This window comes from Rhipicephalus microplus, unplaced genomic scaffold, assembly GCF_043290135.1.
Source record: "Rhipicephalus microplus isolate Deutch F79 unplaced genomic scaffold, USDA_Rmic scaffold_43, whole genome shotgun sequence".
In the NCBI taxonomy this organism is placed as follows: Eukaryota; Metazoa; Arthropoda; class Arachnida; order Ixodida; family Ixodidae; genus Rhipicephalus; species Rhipicephalus microplus.
Window position 1 is genome coordinate 2,987,436 of NW_027464616.1, and position 26,604 is coordinate 3,014,039.

Sequence of the window (26,604 nt, forward strand, 5' to 3'; positions counted from 1 at the left end):
TCAAACTTCAACTTCTTCGCCGGAACACGTCGGCTTCACACCCGCAGCTGTTGCCCCGCGTCTTCGCTCGATAGCGGTAAACACACACTCTTGCCGGTAGCTCGAGTCGTCACCCCTCAGGTGGAAATCCTCTTCATCTCCGGCTTCGTCCCTACGGACCAAAGCCTTCGCCGACTACACTGCGGAATCTCTACGCGCTCTGGCGTTAACTTCCGTCTCCTCCTGATCTCTCATCTCGGTTGCTCGCTTAAATACCTTCCGCGCCACCTTCCAGAAAGTTCTCTTCATTTCGTCGGCGCGATGCGCAACGAAGGCTGGGGAGAGACCCGAGACGGTTCGACTGCCCTCCGCGTCGGATGACTCATCTCGGCGTGGCCATGCCTCCTTCGTTCTAGAAAAATCGCGGGCTTGCTCGGCCGCCGTTGTGGGGTGAGGAGGTTCGTCGATGAAGCCACGCTTCTGCGGGGAGAGCGCGCGCCCGGGGAGCCTTGGCCGTTTGTCTTCTTTTTCTTTCCCTTTTTTTTTTCTTTTGACTTCGCGGCGTTTCTTCCGCGCGTTACCGCAAGAATTTGCGGCGCGCCTATTTTTAGCGCTCGTTCTGTGACAAAGGTCACCCAGCTTCACTGCTCTTTAAAGCTTTGAAGAGGCTGTGTCATTTTGTATTTTTATGTAACAAGTCAAATCCATGCATGACCAGAGCCTTGCGCAAACAATACCCGGATATCTGAGAACCTTCTTTTTTAGACTTTTCTCGTGTGATCGGGAGCGCAAAGCGAAAAATAGAGCTTATCCTGAAACTGAAGCTGCCCCTAATGATGACTCTGAAATTTTAGACCTTTCTGACTTTTACAGGAGCACAAAGTGAACAATAGAGCTTACTCTTGAACTAAAGCTGCCCCTAACTGTGACTCTAAAATCCTCGTTGCCGTGAGTATATATTGTGGTCAAAAACGCTGCCCTGAAGAGTGTGCGTCATGCTTTGACGTAGAAAATTGGTGTGCGGGGCTTATTTAGTATTTCAAGTTGCGCGGGTATCATCATGATGGTGATAGCGGTAAAACTATGAGCGCGCCTATGCGCGTGCTCGTGCGCGTATCACGTGAAAAGCTCCCGAGCCACGGGGACAGCTCGGCTAACCCCAGAGAGCAGAGCGCAAGGACAAGTTCGGGCCACGCCCCGGCTGCTCGTTCTGACCCTCCGTGTCCGGGCCTCGTCCCGGCGTTGAAGTCCTCGGGTGCGTCCTGGACTGGGCGTCGCCCCACCCCACCCCCACGTTGGTCTGAAGCAATGTTGTTCCCGGCCAGCTGCTGTTCTGGTCTCGGAGCGAGACGCTGTCCCAGGTCTGTTCGCGGCAGTCGGCGGTACGCTGTTCTCGGTGGTGTACAGGCAAGCCCAGGCGTTGACCACCGTACTGGGATGCCCCTGGCGGTTATTTTCTAGACCGGGCCCTGCCTCGGTACGAACTGCGCAAGCACAAGACACACCGCCTCCTGACTACCAGAGAGCTCAAGGTCAAGCGCAACGTTCACGCCCCAAGAGTAGAATGTGAGTGGACGAACAAGAACATTAACTCTCTTTCGCGTAGGACCATGAACGCGTGTATATATGTGTGAGTTTATGTTGTGTGTATCCCTTTGTGCGTCTTCGTGTATATAAAAGTCTCTCGTGGTCCTAGAACGTCCTCTGTCCTCATCTGGCTAACCTGTGCCCACAGTTGCCCACAATATGCTGAACCTTTTTACTGCTCATCAGGTCACTGACGATTGTGCTCAAGCCTGTTGTTTTACTGAGTGTGGACGCGTCTTTTTCTTTTCATCTTTACCTGCTGGTGTTCTGCTTGCTCCACCGCTACAAGTACTAATAACAGAAATATCTAGGGTGATCTTTTCTTAGTTTTCCTAAAGCCTGGTACGAAATAATGATGAAGGCCTATGAATAAACATTGACGAGCACAAAGTGTTAGACATGTTTCAGGAGGAAAGATGCTTTCTGGTTGTGTCATTGCTGATTGCGACGCAGAATGCAACTGGGTATTTCAGAACACATGAGTATATCGCAAACTACTTGAAGTGATTAGCACAATTACCGCAGGAACAAATGCAAGGCACATACAATAAAGAAGTAAGATTGAAAAAAAATCGGTGCAGGATATTCAAAGTGATGTTGAAGTGTGCAATTCAGAGCTCTTGTTTTGTAATTTATTCCGAACTGTGATTTAGAATGGCTGTTTCATAGCGAATCTCAAGCCAGTTGGTTTGATATCAGATTGCCTGGTGTGCCGTGATATGCTGGGCCCCATGGCTGGGAAGTATCGAAGGTAGATGTATCTGAGATACTATCTTAGATACTCTTTGGGTATCTTGTATCTGTATATCGATACGTCCCGCAAGGCGAGTATCTGTATCTGTATTTCCGTTACATTTGATATTGTAACGTTTATCTTAAGATACAACATACTTTGCTGGCACCTTACATTATTCAGTGCGAAACATTAACAGCTGACTTGACTCCACTTCTCAGGTGGGTACTGGTGACATAACTTTCTCTTTCCACCCTACTACAGAAGTGTGGCCAGGGAATGAGGTCTGCGTGTCCCTGTTGGTGGAGCAGAGGAACATGATAGCTCGCGCTGCCTCGACAAAAACTACGTTCACGTGTTTGTCTGAGCGTACTTCCTTGTGCTCAGATTTGGGTGCACTTTGAAGAACTCATGATAGTCAAAATTGCCGGAGCTCTCCACTGTGGCGTGTCTCATGTACATATGATGGTTTAGGGACATAAAGCCCCACATATCAATCAACAAATCAATCGAGCCCGTTTGTCTTCCTTTCTGTGTCTCTGTGTGCTGGCACAAAAATTTCAAGATGGATATGTCCCAACTAAGCTTAATCACAGTTTTGAATCCATCAAGCCTGCGTGTATTTCGTTTTCTTATTTTTTCCCCCTTTCAGTTGTGTCGATGTCATGACACCCTTAGCCACTTGCAAGTGCCGTGTACCACAATGTGTCCGGAAGTTATATCGAATAGGGAAGGTGCTTACCGATCAGACAATATAGTGGCATACCAGGTAGTTTTCATCCCGCTGTTTCAATTCAAAATTATGGTATGAATGTCAGCACATGTTCTTTCTCGGTTGTCCCGTTGCATTCCATTCATAACCTAGTGCTCTGAACTGTTTTTTTCCGGACTCGAGAATGCGATATGCCTCTAGTAAAGTTCAGTCAAAATAAGCTCTCTGTTTTTTTTACCTTTATTGTCGACTTTATTTTTGCTACTACTTGCATATTTATATTCATTTGAGTTTCTCTTCTGCCAAGGGGATTTGGCAAATGTGCATTTACGTGGGCGTGCATGGAGTATACAGCAGCAAAAACTTTACTGCTCAATAAAGTGACTAAATTCAGTTTCCATTATAATAATGAGAATAAATAAAACCCACCCTAAAGATCCTAGGAAGAAAACTCAAGAAATAATTATGTAAAATGATCCTTTTTCCTTAGTAACATCTCAAGAACCTATTTCAGGCAATCTTGCATAGGCAATGATCTCTTATCATCTTAGTTTATCAATTGGTTCATAATACCTTATGCCTAATTGTCATTGCTAATAGCAGTTCGACTTGTATTATGCGTCTCCGCTTATTCACAACGAATGCTTGAAACTCTACTTCAGTTATAATTGGCTTCCTTTTTTAGTCGTCTCGATTTTTTTACCTCTAATAACTGTCAGTTAATAGTAGCTATGGGCAACAATAGCGTGAATAGCGACGTTGTCCTGCTTTCATTTGTGCAATTATGCTGCTACGCACTCTTAATTTATTTTTTTTTTACTTCGGTGCGATTGGATTTAAGTCACAAAAAAAAACTTATAACTGCTTGGCGTAAGCCACCTACAATGTTTCGTAAACTTCGAGATTGTCTCAGATTGGGCTGTTAACATTGCGCGGAAATCTTGCTTCAGCGGCCACATGTCGTAAGAGGTGTAATGCCAGAGGCACATGTACTTGGATTTGATTGCACGGTAAAGGACACCACACAGGGAAAATTTCTGGAGCGCTCCCTTTCTCCGTTATCATTACCATATCGTAGTTGTATGACGTAAAAACTCAACAATTCTTATTCGGATTATGCACAGTAAAAGAACTCCTTTTAATTTGCGAGCCAACGTGGGCAGCAGCGATAAGGCTAGAAAGTGTGATCACTGCTGTATGGATACAAGACGCGTTCTGCCGATGATCACAATACCGAAGGCCGACGACACCTATAGCCGCTATTATAGTAAAGCGCTTTTAATTACGCCTACTTAGTTTTATGGGACCGAGCTAGCTCTTTAGCGAGTTTCATATCAACCTGAGTGACAACTGCTTGCTTCATTGTCACACCCACGTGACAACACAATAGGTCTCAGGAGTTTGAGTTGTATACAGGTGACTATCTCGCTCAAGAAAATTGATTGCACGTTAGAGAATATAGAGATAACAGACGGTCTACGCTGGAAGATAAGAAGATTAAGAAAATTAATAGCAGCTGTATGCACTAATCGTATGCCTATATACGCAATGCTTCACAATAGCGTCGTTACCAGCGTTGTTGCTGCTGTGCATCGGTGATTCGGTTTCGCAAAACGGCCTTTTATGGACAAGCTGAAGCTGCACATGGGTATTTGTGCCATCTTGCAAACGCTGTTTATTAAAGCTCATTTGAGATGGCAATCCGCTAGCTGCTCGGTAAGCTCAGCAGCCCCTCTAATTTATCACAGAAATGAGAAGCATGAACCGCTGTGAGAGAAGGGTCTGCTTAGCTGTCCTGTTAAGCAGCTAAAGCAACGCCTACTATATTCTTCGGAAGTAAACTAGTTTACTTTTGGACAAAACTTTTCAGATACCAACGAACATATCATAAAACAGAATTGAGCACGTTTCAGAAATATTCAAGCCGTTGTTTTTGTGCATACGCGTTAGCTATTTGATTGTGGAGTTCTATAACAAGAAATTTGCGAATGTATCGAAATATGTTAGGATACAACTGACAAGTATCGTATCGCGTACAAATTTCGCAGCAGTATTTTGTATCTGTATCTCCAATATTTTTTGCTCGAGTATCTTGCATCGTATCGCGATACAATTTCATAGTATCTTTGTCCGGCTCTGGTGCTGCCACCCAGGTGAACAAGACTGGTTTCGTTTAAAATTTAGGAAATTGATTCTGGGCGCGTTGTTATCAATTTTGTTACTGGCAAAGCTGTGAGACGCCATTTGAAAGCCAATAATTATGACCTATGCCTCGCATTGAGAGAAAAAGGGCGGAGACTACGGCCACGTTCTCGGCTTCTAGAGAATTGTTTGGTGAGTTCTGTGTTCTAATGTGGCACAATTACTAATTAGGGTAGCTGTCATGGCCGTTCAACCGGGGTGAGAAGTCACACCTGTTTATGGCTGCAGATGATTCGCACTTATATGAAGAGGCTGAATTGGATGGTTCCATGCCTCCTTTTTTCGCTGCTTGCGGGACACCAGGTTGATCTTGCAGGGTAGTGGAAGTATGCTCATGTTGCTCGCCATTACATGGTGGTCTTAGAGCCTGATGTGCTGGGTTGTCAGGCGGTGCAGAGACTCCGAGGCATAATAGTTTGGGCCTCACCGTTTTTGGGAATGAATCCTCGGTAGTTTGCGGGAAAGATGTGTGTGACTCCCCTCCTCAGAGTATCAGGCACTCCTAGCCCGATACAACTATAAAGGAGGCAAAAATTGATGGTGGCCACTCACCTACTGTTCGATGTCTTACGTGAATGGTTGTCACTCGAGCTGCTGGGTAGTTGACCGAGTCCGGGCTTTCCTTCACTGCTTCACCGACGTATTTAAATAGCAAAGCTGTTAAAGCAGCTTTATTATGTATGCCGTATTACGATTTTTATCCCGGTATGTATCACAGAAATTGGGTAAGTTTCACCAATGAGTTTTCTATAAATACACTGAAGTTAACTTTCACGCTACCGTCTATGCGAGCGGCAACGCACGGAGCTTCAGCGAGCATGGGAATAATGAGTAGTGCAGGAATTTGTCTGGTTTTTGTTCTTTTGGCTTCGGTTGACTTCGCATCACTTGAACTGACTTTGTGACAAAATGAAAATCGGCAAATGTTCAGCCGTTGCACTTCAGTACTTAAACCTTTCAGGTTTACCATTTCAAACCAACTCGCAGAGTTTATAACTGCCCATCATTTCAGTAGAAGCGAAACGGATGCACAGCAATAAACGAAGCCACTTGTGCGTTCGGGGTCCGTAATTACGAAGGCCGGGAAAATTCCGTATACTACCCATCATTCCCATGGTCGCCGAACGATCGCAGTGCCAGAGTACCCTCTCGTAGTTCTTAAGAAAATATGAGTCCCACTGATCACAACTGGTCTACTAAAAAAATGAACAGAGTAACAGTAAGCCCAACCCTACGGAATGGAAAAGGAACGGCGGCTGGAGGGAGTATCATCATCATGAAATAATAAGTGCCATTTAAATTTGGTAAGCAATGCAGACAGCAGTTAGAGCCACACCACGTAACGGTACAGGCAATGGTGCATGCGGGAACACCCCGAATCGATGGATGGCCTACGCCGACGACGACGTGCCTGTAAGCCTGTGGAAAGTACAAGCGCTTGGTTTTAGCGTCACCTCGTTTTTCGTTGGACATCCCTGTCGTGTTTGCGACTGCGCGTTGTTTAAGTCGATCCTCTTTGATTTGAGAATGGACGTAGTAACAGCCTAGCATCAGCAAGCTAAAGCCTAGTAACGACCTACAAGCAACCTAGAAGCAACATTCATTACCAAGCTAAGGCCTAGAAACAAGATAGAGCAGCCCATCCAGTCTGCAGAGTCGTCCATTTTCGCAGTTTCGAGTTTTCCCAGCTTAGTGCTTTGTGCAGCAACCTCCTTCGTTATTATTATCATTATTATTATTATTATTGTTGTTGTTGCGCTTGATCCTTTATCCCGAAGTTCTTGTGCGCTACTTTTTCGCGGTTGATTCGAATGCCACGACACCAGCGAATCATATCACATTCGGTAATGTCTTATTATCAAAGGCACATTTCTTAAGTCATAGCATAATTTTTGATGATTCTTTCTTTTACACTGCATGTTATATATATATATATATATATATATATATATATATATATATATATATTAGAAACCGTAACCCGACTGGTGATCGCAGACATCTTTTTTTTTAATGCGCTTAACATTCTGCCTTAAAGCTCGAAGGTCTAACTGACATGTTCGACGCACGTGTGGCCTACATTATATTTACACACCATGTTAACACAGCGCTCAATAATAGCTTATCTCATTTGCTATGAGGAACACGAGGGAAAGGAAAGGCAGGGATGTTAACCAGTCTGGAGCGACCGGTATGCTACCCTACACTGCGGATAGAGATTAGGGAGCTTAAAATGTTTCGCATTCTTATACCGCGACTGATTTGAGCTCTTTCCGAAGCCATGTAAAATCACCATTTCATTTAGGTACTATTTCCTGCTCTTTTTCAGATTTCTTGGCGCTCTTTAAATAAAAGTTGCACATAGGCGACTGAGAACCGTTAATATAGCAGTTATAGCGACGTCTCATTTGTTAGTGACATGAGTTCTAGACTTTGGGTTTTTGCCAATGAGCCTTGATAACGCTACTTGCCCCACTGGACTCATCAAAATAGGTTCAGAATGGAACTATTTCTTCAGAGTTCTCTCTGTGTGTGGCAAGGAAATGAACTTCCATAAAGGGTACCGGACCGAGAAAACAAAACCGCAATGTCCAACAAAAGTGCCATTAACTCACATCGCTACATTTACAAAACCTAAAAGGGAGATAAATAAAAATAAACACGTGGTCCACTTATGCATCCGCGTAAGATGACTCGAAAGCAAACTCCAGCTTGTTTTTCGTCTCATTTGAATATATTATTACTCTCATTTCCTCTTAGTTTTCTGCCTCTCACTTGCTCTTCTATGGCCATGGGGATCAACGCAACTTTAACCAACCAATGATGTGATGCCAAGAGCGGACGTCCTGGGGATGTCCTGATGACATGACGAACTGTTGCCATTCTGTAACGTGATAACAAGTAATCTATGATGACATAAAAGATGGAGTTATCAAGAACTGTTGATGCGGGACGTAGTGATGCCGGTACATATTACGTAATTACAGATGACGGTAGGATGATGTCATCTGCAGTCACGTGATTCATACAGTTGACGTCATTTCGTTTTCACGCTAACTTTTCAAGTTTCAATCTAGTTTCAGTTTTAAAGACGTTTGCTTTTAAAATTTCACGTTGTTTACGTCCCCCGCTGCTAATATAACCCTTTACAGAAAGAGCGGCGTGAACATAGCAAAGAAGGACACAGGCTTTAGACCCGTTATAGGCACCCTATTTCCGGCGTTAGGCGCATCTCGCGAGAGAAGGACATCGTACACAGAAAAGGACATGCTACTCGCGAAAGCGGACGTCGAAGGTCCACTATCACTCTTTGTAAGAGGTATCGAGAAAATGAATGGGCGCACTGGAAGCCACCCCGAATATAAATATACTCCCGAGAAGCACCATTTCATGACGGTAATTGCTTTAAGAAGTAACGCGATTCTGACGATTAAGTGACTCCCGTTGAGCAGAGCCTTGGCGTGATTGATAACTCACCAGTGCACACTCATCACGTCGAAAGCGATAGTTTCGCAATTGATTGTTTTCTCGCTTTTCGTATGATAGTATTGCGCTTGTTTGTGTGTGTGTGTGTGTGTGTGTGTGCGGTGTGTGGTGTGTGGTGCGTGTGCGTGTGCGTGTCCGTGCGTGTGTGTGTGTGCGTGTGCATGTGCGAGTACGCGCGCGCGCGTGTGTGTGTGCGTGTGTGTGTGTTTGTGTGTGTGTGTGTGTGTGTGTGTGTGTGTGTGTGTGTGTGTGTGTGTGTGTGTGTGTGTGTGTGTGTGTGTGTGTACGAGTCATTTTTGTTGACGTAATAGCCCGCTAGCAATCTCTCTTCTATAGCTTGTAAAGATGGCGATTCCATATCCTCGGCGTTGTGCTGCTTCACTAAAGTGTAACTTTCCTTTGATTGCAGTAAAGTGATGTGCTGTGTTTTTTGTTGCGCTTGCCTCTTTCTTCCGAAGTGATTTATGTCGTGTCCACTTCACGTTCGGACTTTCGATAGAAATCTAAGTATCGTTGTGAAACGGTGCCAAGAATCATGAAATTCACTTACTGTTGACGTTTGGATGGTGATAACTGTTCCGTTGCTAAGCGACAATCAACTAACGTCCTAGAAAAACGTGATATATTGTATCCACTGATCAGCACCTTTGTACGTTTTCTTGAAAAGGCATGGGCATGTTTTCTTGGTACACTTTGATGTAGAAAATTCTACGTCGTGCACAGCTTCTTCATCTTGACGTACTCAAAGGTAGATTATCTCTTTAATGATGCATATCTCTGCCTCATAAATTAGTCGATATATCTTGTTCTACTACGTGTTTCAAAGCGATGCTAAACTGGTTTCATTCCCTGCTATCTCTATAAAGCACCAGATACCATTTCGAAACGATTCTAGAAAGCGCAATTAAACGCACCCCTTCTAAATCGACTGTAAAAAGCAATCAAGTCTCCACAAGAGGTACTTTCATGGCCTATAGTATGAAAGTTGAGGCCCACAGTATTTCAATTTCTAAATCCCAGTGAATCTTCAACTTTTGTCAGAAACTGTATCACTCCTGAAATAAGTATAATGGAGTCCGCCGGTGTGGGCAGATGCGCGCACACCGATCATGTCAGTGTACGCTGGCGCCGCGAGCTGTGGACCCGTGTGAGGGGTCGAGTAAGTGACGAAGCGCACTACGTGTGCTCGCTGCGCGCGTTTGCGTCTGCACTCGTAATGTTTGAGCCGCTTACCGCGGCAACCACCTTTGCCTCAGCAAAGGCTGTGCCGTTCGAAACAGACACAGCGGAGTTAGCGAAGCTTGCCCCGAGCGATCCCCCTAAAGAAAGCCGGGCGTCTGGCCGGGGGATGCTTGTGCCCAATTTTAATCCGGTAGGTGCCCGGCGGTGGGTTTCGAACCAGCCACCTCCCGCAGCCGAAGCGGACGCCCTAACCACTAGGCCACGGCTGCGGTGACAGGAACCCTTCACTCGAAGAACCTGGGTATACAGCTCAGCATACAATGGCACATGTCGTGTTTAGAGATTCGCCCACGTAATAGCTCCGTCTTGCAGGTGCCCTTTCAAACCAGTGCCTGTTTCCGCAATCATTGTGCAACGAACCGCCACCGCGCTCTCCGCACCTTTCGAGGCGTTCTTCCAACCTATCTGTGCCAGAAGTTGTCCAGTATACCTGATAATGAAGCCGGACGAATACACGATGCTCTAAGAAGAGGTCTCCTCAGTGATCGAATTGAAGCGAGCCTAAAAATAAGCTTCGGTAGATTCGCTTCCTTCCCCTTCTGCCTTAAGCTTCCCGTTTCGTTACTGGCTTATTTCATACCGGCAACGGGCTTGTATTTTTTCGGCTGCCTCTCTTTTTAGTGGGTGCACACAGTAAATGTCCCAAATATTTGCGTCGCAGCCGAGTGGGTGGCTACAGGGTATCAGAGTTCTTTAATTCTGTTGCATCAGACTTTCGAGTGACATTGTGAGCTTTCAGCCAGACTGCAGATACTTAATTACGTTAGGCTTGTGAGCCTCGCAGAGGTGTTTCTGTGAGTGGAAGATTTCAGAGAAGGAAATCAAGCAGTCTAGAAAGGGATACCTTCACAATTGACGCAATTGTTGTAGCATATTGCTTTGATCTTATACCGGCGGCAACTTATCGCGAAGGCATTTACTCGTGTCTTAATGCGATAACAATCATATTGACCTCCGGCCAAATTTTCGTAACTTCCATCACCAACATGGCCCGGATATATATATATATATATATATATATATATATATATATATATATATATATATATATATATATATATATATATGATCAAAGTAAAATAAATCAGACGAAAAAAATTACTCACGATTACAATACTGCCAAACGAGAATTATGAGCGACACTTTCCAGCTGCTTCGATTATGCCATAAGCTTAGAAAAATTCGAGAGAGACGTGCATGCATGAATAATTGCATTCCACTGCTTATTTTCCACAAATTTCTCTCTAGGGAGCCCACGACTGCCAGTTTCCTGTTGTAATGAAGGAAGTTTTCTGGTCGGAGAAGCCACTAGAAATATACTCAATTTGCTGCACCAATGCCTGGATCTCAAGGACGATGTCTGTGTAAGTGTTTAGCGTGGTCATCACATAAGCTGAATGAGTTCCGATAGAGAGGAACGGGATACTGTCACGCATAAGTGGTAGGAGGGTCTTGTTTGTTTATTAGGTGGCGTCATCGCACCGCAGAAGCAGTTGACAATGGAATAGCATCACCAAACCGAATCACCAATCGTAGGGTTTCCTGCAATGATACACCTAATATATGGAGGCTCCTCTTGCTCGCATGCGTTACTGTCATGAAGCAATACTTCACTTCACCACTGCCAGCCTCCAACAACACTCCCGCCATCTCAAATCATTGGCAGAAGAAGGTATGAGAAATATAAGCCATGCACGTTTGTGACGGCCCCTCCATGTGTAAGTAGTCTATAAATTAAAAAAAAAAGATACCCTGCAGGGAGGAATTGGGGAATGATGTCCCGCTCTGCTCCGGTGGCCTCAATCAAACCAAAATATACCGGAGCATATACTTTCGTCTTCCACCGCTTTCCTTCGGTGGGTGACGAACCAAGTAAACGTGAAAAAAAATTGGGCTAATTTCCTTATTCCTTAATTTCCCTTCTCCAGCGGTCGTTCTGCAATGCTCTGGCGCATCGCTCGGCAGCTTCATTGGCCGTGGGAGGAGTGACGTACACGGCCTCGCCGGGCGACCATTCCCTATACAAAACAACATGGCGCAGACCAAGCCAGTGCAGTGAGGATAGAGCGAAGCTTTCGGCTACGTTCAGAAAAAAGAAATCGCTCGGTCCACCTTCTGGATATCACGAATAACTACAAGGGGCAATGAAGGTTATCATCGACAGAAAGGAGTTGTATGAACCTGAATCGTGTGATGATGGTTCCGGGCTGCGAACGACACATTGTGATCTTGCGAATGGTGAGCGACTCACCGGTCGCTGGTGCGTCGCAAAACTGGTGAGTGAGCTCTTTTTGAATCACGTCTCATGCTTGCGAGGTAGTGCTAAGATTAGGTAATGTTGGGTTATCAATGAAGCAGGATATCAATAATAGAGTAATATTAAAGGATGTCAGTTAAAAAATAGCGCTAATTGCGATAGTGCGTTGTTTTGAGCTTGTGTTTTTATTTAACATATATTCTATTACTTTAATTACACCGCAGTCATATCTGGAGCACTTATGAGTTGTGCAATTATTGAAAATATCATAATAATTGGTTGATTCTGTAAGAAGATATAAATTTGTGTATGAAAACCTAACTTGTTAAAATTTTTTTGGTCTAGTCAGTATACATAAACGGTAATAATTGTCGGCTTTCCATAATAACTAACGCCAAGTCGAGGTCTGCCACTGCGTACAAATTATTTTGGTCAATCATGCAAGCTGAGCTAACTGATTGATATGTAAAGTTTGACGTACCAAAACTACCATATGATTACGAGATATGCCGTAATGGAGGGCTCCGGAAATTTCGATCCCCTGGGGTTTTTTAACCTGCATCCAAATCTGAGCACATGACCTCCCAGCATTTTCGCCTCCATTAAAATGCAGCCACCGCAGCCGCGATTCAATCCCACGACTTGCGGGTCAGCAACGACTACCTTAGTCACTAGTTCACCGCGTCGGGCATAAACTAAACTAATGAAACATGAATAACTGAAATCAGAGTCAGTTTTTTTTTTTACAAATGTAGTGAACTGAGCTAGGGCTGTGTATTCGGTACCGACTCTTAGAACTCATACACGCACTTCTTTTGGCGAAAAATATATTTTGATTATATAAGTGATATCTGAGATAATAATCCTTTTGGGGGTCATAATCAATAATCGTTTTGGGGGTCAAGAAAGAGAGTGAGGAAACAAGCTGACGAGACCAGTGACGAAGAATGCAAAAAGAATGGAGCAGTCGCTTGGCAGAACCGGTTGTGGGGCGCTCGACGTTTCTCTGGAATGTGGAATGCGCGAAAGTTAGTGAAGTCGTTTGAGAATAGGACAAAAACACACAAGTAATCTCCTTTTCAATATTGAACACTCGTCCTGTCTTTCTTTTTTTCAATTTAAAAACCTGGTCGTTCTCATGGACTCGCTGACCGTATAGGTCATAATGAGTACCCGTGGCTTCAGTGTCCTTTTCTTGTGCCACTCACATGATATACAGTTCTCATGTATAACTATTTTCCGCTAAGTTATGCAGAAAGCAATCAGTCGAACTTTTGCGTTGTCAATGAAACAGGTGAATGGTCCCTTCGGGGATGGTGAACAGTTGTTCATGGTGGTCCCGCTTTCTTCGTTTGTCGTGCATCGTTTCACAGCAAGCTGGGATGGACTTTAAAGCGCTGCGCTGAAAACTTTAAAGCTTTTGATTTCATATGACCTGTCTTTTTTTAATTTGTTTGTGGTATTTTTTGCATGTTTGTTTCTTCTTGTCTTTTCCTAAATCATGGGTGACAAGAAACGGTAGCTCATTCCAAATAAAGCAAACATTAAGATCTTGAGTGTTTTCTTGGATTTCATGTGCCACTCGTTTGTGGAAAAAACTACACAGTAACTCTGCAGTGCTTCCATGAATACACAAATCCTTCATCTAACTAACACGTGACACGATTAGCAGAGAATAAAAAACAGTGGAGCAAACATTTCAACAGAATTACTGATCCATCTCACTCTAAGGACATTCGTAAAACAATCTGGAGGTGCCAAGCAAGAGCTCCGAGAGCGATAGGGTAAACCTTTAGCCAAACCTCGAACCAGGTTACTAACTACCAGCTCCGCCGCGAACCAGCATTCCGTGGCTTAGAGCAAGCTGCACGAATTGTTCATATATTTCGAGGTACTGATCCTTACCTTGCGTCATCAGTAGAGCTTCGCACCGGTCTCCCGATTGCTCCTCTTCTGGTATTGCCCTGTTATTTTGGTTAGAGCCTAGTGACTAGGATGTCCGTGGCACGTGTAGATTATTCTAATACGAAAGTGGCAAATGGCGCGAGAAAAGTTCTATAAAACATGGCACACTTATTAGTTCAAAGAAAGCCGTGCATGAAAACAAGAGAACGCAATGCAACCAAAGAACCAACCACTCGTCTGCCAGAGATACGATCGTGGGCTATTCATCAACATTACTGTGTGGTGCACATGAAGTAATTGTGACGTGATTCGAAGCCAAATTCTTGAACAGAGAATGCCACTGGAGCCAATAATTCAATAAGCGGTATTGTCTTCAAGGCCACAGATGGTGATGACTTGATATATTATGAAGTAACATCTCTTTATGGTGCGGTGGCTGGAAGCATCGTGGTGTAGGTTTATGCTTCACGGTTGATTGCTTCATTGCTCCATAATTTTGATGTTTTCATGAGAGGTTTCCAAAGAGAGGGCTTACAGTTTCTCGTGAATGCAGGTGCTAAAGGTTATAATCAAATTTCAGGCCTTCAGACTACGTTCAACTACGCTCTTTCCGCAACACTCTTCAATGCTGTCTGTCCTATTTGCTTCAGTGGAATCCTTCATTCCTCAATTACGGCTGCTAAGAAAGCAGAGACCTTTCATGGCTACACCCGTACCTTACTTGCATGCTATGTCTGGTATCAGAACACAAGTCAATGAGGGCTCTGTGTACAGCTATGTGCTTCGCAACTTCAACGCAGTAAATGCCTCTCAGGCATAATATAAAGGCATCTTGTTTCGGCGATTACGTCGTCAGCGCATCGCGACACGTCGGCGTGGCAACGCGAAACAGCGTTTTTTTTTCCTTTCATAGGCATAAACCGCATAGGTACGCTTTATTTGGGCTCAACGAGGCTATACTAGACGATCTCCTGTGTAACTAGTCCGATGGAGGTGGCAGGCCTGAATGAGGTGTTGCTCAAATATGTCATGTGGCGTATTGAGAGAGCTGCGTGAAAACCAGGTTCTCAAATAACTATGGGTGTGTTTGTAAGGCGTCAACATCGCGCCTCAATACTCAATAGTAGCGTCAGGGAGAACTCTATAGTGTCTTGGCTTACTTAGGAGCTAAAACTAAAGCGCTAACCCCGAAAAATTGCAATCCTTGAAGTGCAAAAAAGGCTAATCCTTCTCTGCCGGCAAACGGGCCCATCTGTAAATAAATAGCTGTTTCTTTTCAAGTGTGTCTTCGGAAATGGTTTAGTGGCTCGATATCAACAAAAGTAGTAGTGTGGCTACAGACGCAGGCGTGCGTTGAGCTACGCGGGAAATGAGCTCTCGTTTCGGCGGCAGCAAACCAAGGCTTCTAGCGGGAAGCGGCGAGAAGCTGCCTTGCAGCCTTCTGTACCTCACGGAAGTACTTTTGCTTACAGTAGGTTCAAAGTAAAACGCACACATTTAGAAAATGACAAGGGCGTGTGGCAAGATTGAGACGCGGTATTAAGCACGAATCAGCTGATGTGGGCTGATGGCGACATGCCGGCGGCTGTTTGAGTAGCTTGGCCATTAGCATGTTTCGTGGTTCGCTTAGCGAAGTGTGCGGGTGAAAACGACTGCCCGCGGGCTAACTCTGCGCGCTGCGTGGGGAACACGCGCCTGCGTGCATGTATTACTGGGGAAGAACGTTGCCGGAGTGGAACCACCAACACGCTACATACAACGAACAGACCCCTAATAAAAAGAATAAAATGGGAAACAGGAACGAAGTACAAGTCATTAGGACGAGTAAAAGAAAAGCCTGACGTTACATGCTGAGAATAAAGACCACTCTAGCGTGCTTGAATCGCGTATAACGTCACGACAAGGTGAAAAACAAAACGTTATGCAAGTAAGCAGCCAGGACCACGCTTCCGCGATCATCCGCGATATTCGCTAGTTGTTGCACACCTTCACAAATGGAGGCCATTAGAGAACGCGGGGATTGCGAAAGGAAGGAGGGTACTGACAGCTTCTCGGTCAGTGCTGATAATGGATTCTAATGGCTGCTTCCACCTTTCTCAACTTTCAACATACATTATGCGCGTGCTGGCACATGAATGAATTCGGACAACTCGGAAGGTTGACACGTGCGGGACGTTCATTCAGACACAGCTATGATTCAGCGCAGGTTCGAGAGAATGAGACGAGTGAAACGCTTAACGAAATTTCACGAATGATTGCCTGCGTGCAGCTCTGAAGCACGAAATAAATGGGCGAAAAGACAAAAAAGATAGAACAAGCCCAATGAACTCACTATCATGTCTATGACCAGTCTGGTGGACCTGTTGATTTCAGAAACTGTTACGATTCATTCGTTTGTACTTGAAAAGAAATCCATGCTGGACTGGCTGGTCTTACTATATTGCAACAAAAATCCATCGCAGAAACTGAAAAAAGTTACGCAATAATGATGCGAATACTTAAGGAAATAGCATAGTTAGGAGCCTCCTCTTCTCACTTTTACTTCCCTGTCCCAACTCTAGCTATTATACTACACAAAACTACGCTAAAGTTTATCATGTCCCCTCCTCATCATCCCCGACGTATCTCCTTCTTACATTTTGCTGCAATACATAATACAAATGACAATGGCAAGCTTCACACTTGCCTCTTCCCATTTTCCTCCTTCCAACCCTCACCGTACTTTCACACCTTTTGTATACTAAATTGTAAATGTATATGCTATGCCTCAAGCTCCCTCTCCTATTTTGCCTCCTCCTCAGCTCCAGATCACCGCTTCTGAGCGTCACTTCCCTTTTGCACTCTCTGCGACACTATACTGTGTCCTTTTCTCGGCTTCGGGTCCCTCGGCATAGACAGGCTACGGTCCCCCTCTCTTAGTTAGGCTCCACACTAAACCACCTAATGCTGAATGACAACGGAATTTCGCAAAACTTAAACAGCTTCATTGTTAAAAATTACGCAACCGACAAGGACAAGTGCTCCTACTTGTCGTGTTTGTTCTTTATGTATGCGTTATTGTTTACCTTAGGTTCTTGTAGCAATGATTGGTTTGTTAGCCAGAATAGTGAAGAATGTTTGCCCCAAGATTCTTGGTGGGTGCGAAGTCGAAGAAAGAGGTCCAGTCAGTGTGGGAGTGCCGGCAGCAAGATTTACAGCTATTCTGTTTCGATCACCGGCCGCCCTAGTCATTGAAACGGATGGTAGCCGCACCAAAAGTGTGTGCTTAGATTCATGTGCGGAATCTAAGCACACAATTAGAACACGAGCGGGGCAAAGAATGATTAGCCTACAGGGACACTGCCGAGCATCTACGCAAACTGTTCTCGGAACCAATAGAATAGAGAACGCAACGAGAAGAGCTGCGTGCTTTTTTCCCCTCTGTCTCTTCATTTCGGCGCCTTTTCGTCTCTTTCCCAATTTTTCGTTTTCTATATGCCCATTTCTATCTTTATTCTTCTTTATATTCTTTTTTTCTCTCTCTATGTCCGCCTCGGTGGAACAGAGGCTATGGGGCTCGGCTGCCGACCCAAAAGTTACGATGATCGCATTTCGATGGGGGCGAAATGGTAGAGACCGGTGTAGTGTGCGATGCACGTTAAGCAAGACTAGGTGATGAAAAATTGTGGAGCCTTCCACTATGACGTCTGTCATAGCCATATCACAGTTTTTTGACGCAAAACACAAGATATTATTATTATTATTATTATTATTATTATTATTATTATTATTATTATTATTATTATTATTATTATTATTATTATTATTATTATTATTATTATTATTATTATTATTATTATTATTATTATTAAGATGGTTTCTATCTCTATCTGAACTCGCTGTCCAGCCCTCATTTCAGTCCTCTCCACCTTTACATATCGGTCCTCTTCACACTCAATTCTCTTTTTCACCAACTTTTTAAACTATACTAAATGTATCCATTTGTAACCACCAACGAGGGTTTCGTTGCAGCTTCATACTTCGGGACACTCATCTTTTTATTTTACGTTCTGTAATAGTTCTTTCTTCGTAATAGTAAAATTGTTACATTAGTTCTTTGAAGGCTACTATGCTATGCTCTATTAGCGTGCCTTCTGTAGTTGATTGCGAGGACGCGATTGGTAGCTTACTGGTTAATGATGACGATATTGTTTTTTCTAAAGCATACACTAAAGCTCGAAGATAAAGGCTTTGCTGTAAAACAAAAAAAAAATATCACTGAGCATTTTAGTATTTTAGGCGTTATGTCTATGGCCCGGTCGGTGAATCTCTACAGCTTGAATAAAGAGCTTTTCAAAATATCTGACTAGCTTTCGCGATGATGGGGATCGCTGTACGAAGCTTATGCATTATGCATTTCGTGGTGTCTCAATCTGATAACCCCCGAAGTTTAATTGTGCAAATAACTTATATATAGTGTTCAAACTTAACATCAAATAGACGCGTGTACAAATTGAATGCTTCGTCAGTTCCAAGAAATTCAGCATATAAGACAGTCGTATTTATTTTTTGGTTAACATAATATTGTTATCTGCACGCTTCTGTCTCCATTTACAGATTTTGCGAATGTTCGGTATTGCTCTGCAAAAAAAAAGGTGGTAGAGGGGGGGGGCAGCCAACAAGCGCAAATACAAAGGTATATCCTTGTATTGTTAAAAATTAAGTCATTACTGTTAAATATTTCACAGATGAAAGTGGTGTTCCCTTAGTAAGAGCACTCAGACGGGTCATGTCGTAATAAATGTATGAGCTTATGAAACTTATTTTCTTATTAATAAAGTGATGAGGCACTTTTAACTTTATTATGTATTGATGCATACAAGTTGTAGGGTAAAGAACAAAAATCGGGTATATAGAGATATAAACATCAAAGCATAAAGTCACAATCTGCGCCGACTCGCCGACAGCGTGACGTGTCGAAACGTTCGCGCAGAAACGGGGATTAGAATCAGCCGGATTTACACTTCCACGTGTCTGCAACCCTTGAAATGAGAGAGACAAATCGATATATGGAGCTACACTAAAGCAATCCACTGTAGATCGAAGCTCCCATCTCATGAAAGAAGTATTAAAAAGAACTGCATTTTGAACGTGTTTTCAGTACTTTAAGAACATATATTCACTAAATCTTTGCTATACGCAAGGACTGTGGTCAAAACATGACTGTAGTGAGCTTTCAAATGTGTGTTTCCTGTATTGCTTGCTTTATTCTTCAGTTATTTAGTTCATTGTGTACATGAATTGGCCATTCCCATATAGCCATTCGGTTAGACTATGTTAACTTCCCCATTTGACCATGGAATCACATTGAATACAGAAAGGAAGTAAATGCTTTGTTAATACTCAACTGCAACTTTTACGATCGCCAACAATCTGCTGGCGTTAGGAAGGCTCAATATTGTATAGTAGACAAAACGTGTTCAACAAGTATCAATCATACGTGCAAGTTTCGTATCGAATTAATGCTGATTGTATTTCAAACATTACGTCTCCACGATCTTTGGGTATGAGCATGGCCTCCTGGATCGGGCGCGTGCGGCGGTGTTGTATGAGTGATACCGAATGCCTCCTGTCTTGGAATAAGTTGAATATTGCCGAATGAAACTGACTACACTAATTAAATATTATCCGTTAAGGCCTAGGCAGCTTTAGAACAAATGAATAAAATAAAATACTAAATATAGCAAGACACGCATTAGTATTGAAACTTGATAAATTTCACAAATGAAACCAATTTTCTTTGTTAGAAGTAAAAAAAGTATTTCACACCACAACTAAAAAATTCTATGCGTTGCTTTTTTTCAAGCGTACTTCTAATGTTTCATGCACAAAACTTGGTTTCACTTTAACAGATAACACCTGTTAATAATATTTGTTAATTGGGCTTCATTTCATCAGCACCCTCAGAGCCAGACAAGGCATAAAAAGGAAACAGTTACAGGTTGCAGTGAGAAGGTGTAAACACAAATAAAGCATAATTTATTAGTAATTTATTGCAAGAGGGAGAAAATTTTAGAAATAGAAAGTATTGAGTCACACTCGCCACGATAGTGGTGTCGCTGACCTAACGCTCCCTCGTTTCATGCAGCTATACACCGCATAAAGTGGACAGGAGGATGGATGGTCGCCATAGTAGGTCAGTTGGTAGAGCATCGGACGTGTTATTTGAGCGCCGCTGGTTCGGTCCCTGCCCACGGCAAGTTATTCCTTCATTCACGTTTCTTTCTTAACATTTACACTCTAAATAATTCTGGTAACGTCCCCTATGCTTTCCTTGGTATACGTGTCTGTTAGATCTTATTATTATTGTGTAACATCAGATCAGCTGCAGATGGAGGACAGATTGTGTTAGAAAAACTAGCCACCCTGTTTACGAGGTGTCTCCTGACGGGAAGAGTACCAGACCCTTGGAAGAATGCTAACATCATCTTAATACATAAGAAAGGAGATGACAAGGATTTGAATAATTACAGGCTGATCAGCTTGCTCTCCGTTGTATACAAGCTATTTACAAAAGTTATTGCTAACAGAGTTAGGAAAACATTAGAATTCAATCAACCAAAGGAACAAGCGGGATTTCGAACAGGCTACTCAACAATCTACCACATTCATACTACCAATCAGGTAATAGAGAAATGCTCAGAATACAGCCAACCACTATACATAACCTTCATAGATATAGGTAACAGTGCACTTCAAGTAGTAAAAGACTATGTCGCCTTAGGGCAGGTAATAACCGAGGAGCCAAACCACGAGATTGAAGTAACTAGAAGAATAAGAATGGGGTGGAGCACATTTGGCAAACACTCTCATATTATGACAGGTAGATTGCCACTATCCCTCATGAGGAAGGTATATAACAACTGCATCTTGCCGGTGCTTAGCTACGGAGCAGAAACCTGGAGACTTACAAAAAGGGTTCAGATTAAATTGAGGATGAAGCAGCGAGCAATGGAAAGAAAAATGGTAGGTGTAACCTTAAGAGACAAGAAGAGAGCAGAGTGGATTAGAGAAGAAACAGGGGTTAAGGATATCATAGTTGAAATCAAAAAGAGGAAATGGACATGGGCCGGGCATGCAGTGCGTAGACAGGTTAACCGCTTGTCATTAAAGGTAATTAACTGGATTCCCAGAGAAGGCAAGTGGTTTAGGGGGAGATAGAAGGTTGAGTGGGCAGATGAGATTAAGAAGTTTGCGGGTATAAATTGGCAGGAGCAAGCACAGGACCAAGTTAACTGGCGGAACATGCGAGAGGCCTTTGTCTTGCAGCGGACGTAGTGAGGCTGCTGCTGCTGCTGCTGCTGCTGCTGCTGCTGCTGCTGCTGCTGCTGATAATGATGATGATGATGATGATGATGATGATGACGATGATGATGATGATGGTGGTGGTGATGATGATGATTGAGTCTAACAAAGAAAGGCGAGCCCTTAAATGTACTTTTTTTTCTTAGGTCAAGGTAAATATAAAATTAAAAAAAGAACACACATAACATACGCGGGTAAATAACATGACATCTACCTTAGTAAGGTTGTTTGAGGCATCGCGAAACACGAATAGATTTGTTGTTTTTAGGCGATTCCTGTCTAGCAACATCGCTGGATAAAACAATTTAGGAAACGGGTTGGCGTTGCTTGAATAAAAATGAACCATGTAAGACGCGATGTACTGTGCTCATTACGAATAAGCTTGAATAAGCTTGCGTTACGATGTTGTGAATACCAGCGAATAATTACGGTGCCTTTTCTCCAAAGAGAGAGAGAGAGATATAACGAGAAAAGGAAAACGTGACGCAACAGTTTATTTTCTTAGAATCACACTTTTATACGGATTCTCGTGCACCTTCACTATTGAAATTTTACATGGTGGTATACGGCCGGGCGTGAAATAAAAGTTACTCACGCCTTCCAAAAGATAATATGCCATATAGGTTTCCTATAAGGCACATTTTTATGAACCAAATATATATCACGGAGCTTTAGAAAGGCGACGATGTTAAAAAGGCAATAGTTGTTTATTACACAGTGGAGTCTTATAATCAAGGTATTGTTCCTGTTGTTGTTTTTCAAGAACGCAAGGCTAATGACATCAGTGACATCGTACGCTATCAGATATTTAGAATAGAAAGTGTCGCGCCGACAGGCACCGCTCACGCTGTGTTTTTAATAGAGAGGTGCGCTAGTAGAATAAAAAGTTAAGGACTTAATTCTTGTACAATTGCATATACTAAGAGGCTGTCATTGATATTGAATGACAGCCTCTTAGTAGTTTCAATATCTAAGCCACTTCGACGCGATAACCCTAGATTGCAATATACTCTTATACAAAACGTGCTATTATGCATACAGAACCACTGGCTTGAAACTGATGGTTCGTTGGTATTTTTTTTGTAGCTTCACGAAATCCTGGCACTGAGGAGCAATTTTTTTAGCAACTTACAATACATATTTTTCGCTGTCATGCATTTTGTATGATTAAACTTACACTAGGTGTAACCACTTAATTTCTTCTCAGCTAGTCCACCTGCCTTAACCTGACTACCCTATATTTTGGGTAGTAGAGATGACCATAATAATGAGGAAATGTAGTCATATTATCAACATTAACGGGCTACAAACTCCTTCATGGGAATGCCAGCAGCACCAACTGAACCTGAACAAGCTGAGACAAGTCAAAGAGACAATGCCGGGCTATCAAATACAAATGCCTATCACCTGTCATATTCTTATGTCTAGCTGTAATCAGTTATGAACACCTACAACTACACGAAGTTTCTAAATTTGTACCATTTAGACTAAAGTTATTGAGCGGCAGCTGTAGGGGTAAAAGTTATGGTAAAATTGGCATTTAGCACTTATACCAGTGCGTCGCAGTTCTCCTGCAACTAAGTTGTTCAACACACCCTTGCAACATAATGAGCTGCTACGAGCTACTGGTTCTCTTCTCTCTCGTTTCGGTTTCACACAACGTCGCTCTTAACTCAGTCATGTACTGATGGAATACAAACTTACGTAGCCTGCAGTTTCAGTTTCAGTTTCAGTTTATTTTTCACTTCAAAAAAGTAGTACAGTAATATCAATATACAGACGAGGGTCCCAAAGATAAAAACTGTAACGGGACCCTCGATGCATTATAACAATCAATAAAATCAGATCAAGTTAACAAGCAACGAGTGAATGGAAATCAATTATACAATATAGAGTGATGAGTAATTATTATAGGCTAAGTGACACATCAGGCAACAAAAAGCAAGGCAAATAAGGAAAGAAAAAAGAAAGAACGAAAAAAAAAACATCTCGTTCAGTGGCGGACATTGTCAATCGAAATGCAATAATCTAAATGGCATAACCAAAAACGCAAAGCCCCCAAAAAGCCCATATACAGGCAGCTAATAATTTAACAGAAAACTTTTAAGCGACTTTTTGAATGATGACAATGTGGGCATCGTTTTAACAGAAAGAGGCATGTTATTCCAAAAAGTAATGGCCGCAAAGGCAGAGGTCATTTTTCCATAATTTGTGCGCGACGCGGGTAGCAAAAAGTTAAGGTTCATTGCAAATCTGGTTGCATTGTTGTTTTGTAAGAAAACTGAATCAATGAACTCAAACGGTAGCAGTGCATTGCGCAATTGAAACAGAAGAACGGCTATGCTATAAAAAAATAACTTACGAACAGGTAGGGTTTTGTTGTCTTGGAGTAGATGGCCTGCACTGGAGTATCGTGAGCTATTAGTGATAATGCGGATCGCCTGATTGTGTATGTTCTGAATGGGTGATAGATGACAGTCATACGTGTTTCCCCAAGCAGCGATACCATACATGATATGGGAATGAATGAAGGCGAAATACAGAGACATAAGTACGTTTATATGAAAAACTTCACGAGCTTTTATTATAGACCAAATTCCGAATGCAGTTTTCTTTCTGAGGTGATCAGTGTGGAGATTAAACTTTAAATTGTAGTCAAAATGTACACCAAGAAAAATTACAGTATCACAGGTGGGTATAGAGTCAGGACCTAGGGTTAAGGGTTGATGAAAAGGCAATGGCCTTTGAGCGGACCTAAATATCATAAACTTGGTTTTGGCTGGGTTAATACTAAGTTTGTTCTCGTAGCACCATTTAGTAATATCTAGAAGTGTGTTATTCAAGTGTAAAGTAAGAGCAGTTAAAGAGTCCTCAGCTGCAGTTATAGTCGTGTCGTCTGCGTATAACACGCAGTGAGTTAATTTAATTGCATCGACAAGATCATTAATATAAATAATAAATAATAACATTTCCAGCAAATTAGCAACATTTCCATTAAATTATTCATTCATTATCCTTAGCCCTCCACTGCGATGGAGTTGGTCGATCTTCTCAACAGCTTTAATTAGTACCAAGAAGAAACATTATTCAAAACCTTAGGAGGTGACAACTGGACCTCTTTCGGCATACAGAAATTCCGTATTTTACCTAATGCCTAACTGAAACCGCTTGTTACTGACTCTCTGAGACACGATAGCTCTTCGTCCAAATTTCGGCTGTGATTCGCTGTGAACAAATGCCAGAAGTGAGTTTGAGTTAACTCAGCCAATCATGAGAGTTAGCTGAGGCACTTGTCGAACCTAAGCTTTAATTGAAATCAAGCACCCGCTACCGTCATTAGCCACATTCTAATTACCTGGCTAGAAAGCCATTGCATACCCTGAGAATACTGCTGACGCGTACACAACTGCACCGATACGGCCCATTTCCGATCTCTATGTTCGCGAGGCCCCGCCATCTGCCGGAGTTTGTAATCCACTTGTTTACCGACGTATAATCGAGGAACAGCTCCGAATCTCCATCATTCCTGCCATGCAAGCACAGCTGCGCTGAGTGCTATGCACGGTTCAACAAAGCGAATAGAATTCTGGGCAACCACGCCAGCATTTCTGCTCTTCAACCATTTTACCACAGTTTCTCATTCCGATGCATCCATCGCATCGGAACGTATCGCACAAAAGCAATAATACGCCGATAAGCACATTCGCAATCCGTTAGCGGGATATAAATCTCCTGCAATCGGCCTTTCTCGAATGACAAGTTCAGCGGGGTATTTACTTAAACAAGCAGTATACCCGGGACAAAAAAAAACTGCCACTATTTGCGTTTTTCAGCCAGTCACCCGTATCCGCAGACGCCAGAAGAAAGAAACGATACGGTTGGTCGTTCACGTATAATTGCTTTCGAGCCGGCACAGAATGGATACGACTCCACTCAGTCCTGTCGGGGCGATATAGCGTGAAGTGCACCTTATTTCTCGGTATTTTCTCTAATTTCAGCTTTAGTAGTCCTCTACTTTTCCATCAATTTAATTAGATCATCAAATAAGTTATAGCGCAGTATTCGCACGATTCTCCGCTGAGAGGGAAAAAAGAAGTGAATGGAACATAAACAGGCAACTATTGTTCTATCTGGAATGCCACTCACTTCTTTGTGTGCATGTTTTGCGGTTGTTAAATATGAACACAATTTGTGCGCTCCCATATGAACCCGCAAAGCATCATTGAAAATTAATGATGAGTAATAAATTTCAAATTCACGTAGTAACTAACACACAGCACTGCCAAGAAAAGTATTGGACATGCTACCAGCAGTAAGTGTAACGTAAATGTGAAGAAATAAAAGCGGCCGAAAAGATAACTTGCCATGCGCAGGGACTCAACCTGCAACCTTCCAATAACATTCCAATGCTTACCAACTAAGAAACCATGGGTGTCTTTAATCCCTCCAATTCATGTGCTACATATATACTTTGAAACACAGCAACGTCAGTCACCGCTGCTAGTAGCCACGACGCCGTCATAACGGCTGTAATGACTACTAGCGGCGCTGAATGAGACTTTTACGCTCGAATGCCCATATGCCCTATAAAGTAGACAGGGAGTCGGCTGCTAGGGCAGCTCAGTGGCACGGCCGCCCGATATATTCAGTGGTCGAGCTCGGATGGGTTACTCGAAGGTCACAGGTTTGGTCCCTGCGCACGGCAATTTATCTCATCGTCCAATTTTCTCTCATCACATATACATTATTTTTACTTCTAATAACATCACTTATAATTTTCTTGGCAATGCGGCCTGTTAGTTGTCACTACTATTGTGTCTAACAAAGAAAATATAGCCGTTAAAATTTCTCGTTCTGCCGGCGTTTAAGTCAAACATTCTTGTTGTTTCCTTCTTTGTCCGTCTGCCGGCGAAATCAATAAACCTTTATTCCATATCACCATCAGCAGAAGCATGACTAAGCTCACTCAATTTAGAAACTAACGGTTCACCATAGACCAAATAACTCGATGCTCGTCCGTAAGGCAGACGATGACTTGCATTCCTCGTTATAAGCGATGGGTAATAACTTGCTCGTCCTACTCGCCATAAGCCCATCGTCCTACTCGCCATAAGCCCATTGCTTATGGTGAGTAGGATGAGCTTATAGTCTGAAAGA

General features: G+C 42.9%; 1 long non-coding RNA gene across 3 annotated transcripts in view; it reads right to left on the minus strand.

The window, feature by feature from the left end:
- The window catches only part of LOC142787061 (uncharacterized), a 46,053-nt gene extending 22,022 nt beyond the window's left edge, over positions 1–24,031 (minus strand). For 2 of the 3 annotated variants that reach the window (XR_012889236.1, XR_012889237.1), the window contains exons 1-3: positions 23,810–24,031; positions 16,436–16,568; positions 14,104–14,218 (exon numbers count right to left, since the gene is read on the minus strand). This is a non-coding gene — a long non-coding RNA (uncharacterized LOC142787061). Of the gene's footprint in view, positions 1–12,999; positions 13,205–14,103; positions 14,219–16,435; positions 16,569–23,809 lie in introns of those variants that run through there. The other variant, XR_012889238.1, reaches the window with a different exon arrangement.
- Between the last annotated feature and the right edge of the window lie 2,573 nt (positions 24,032–26,604).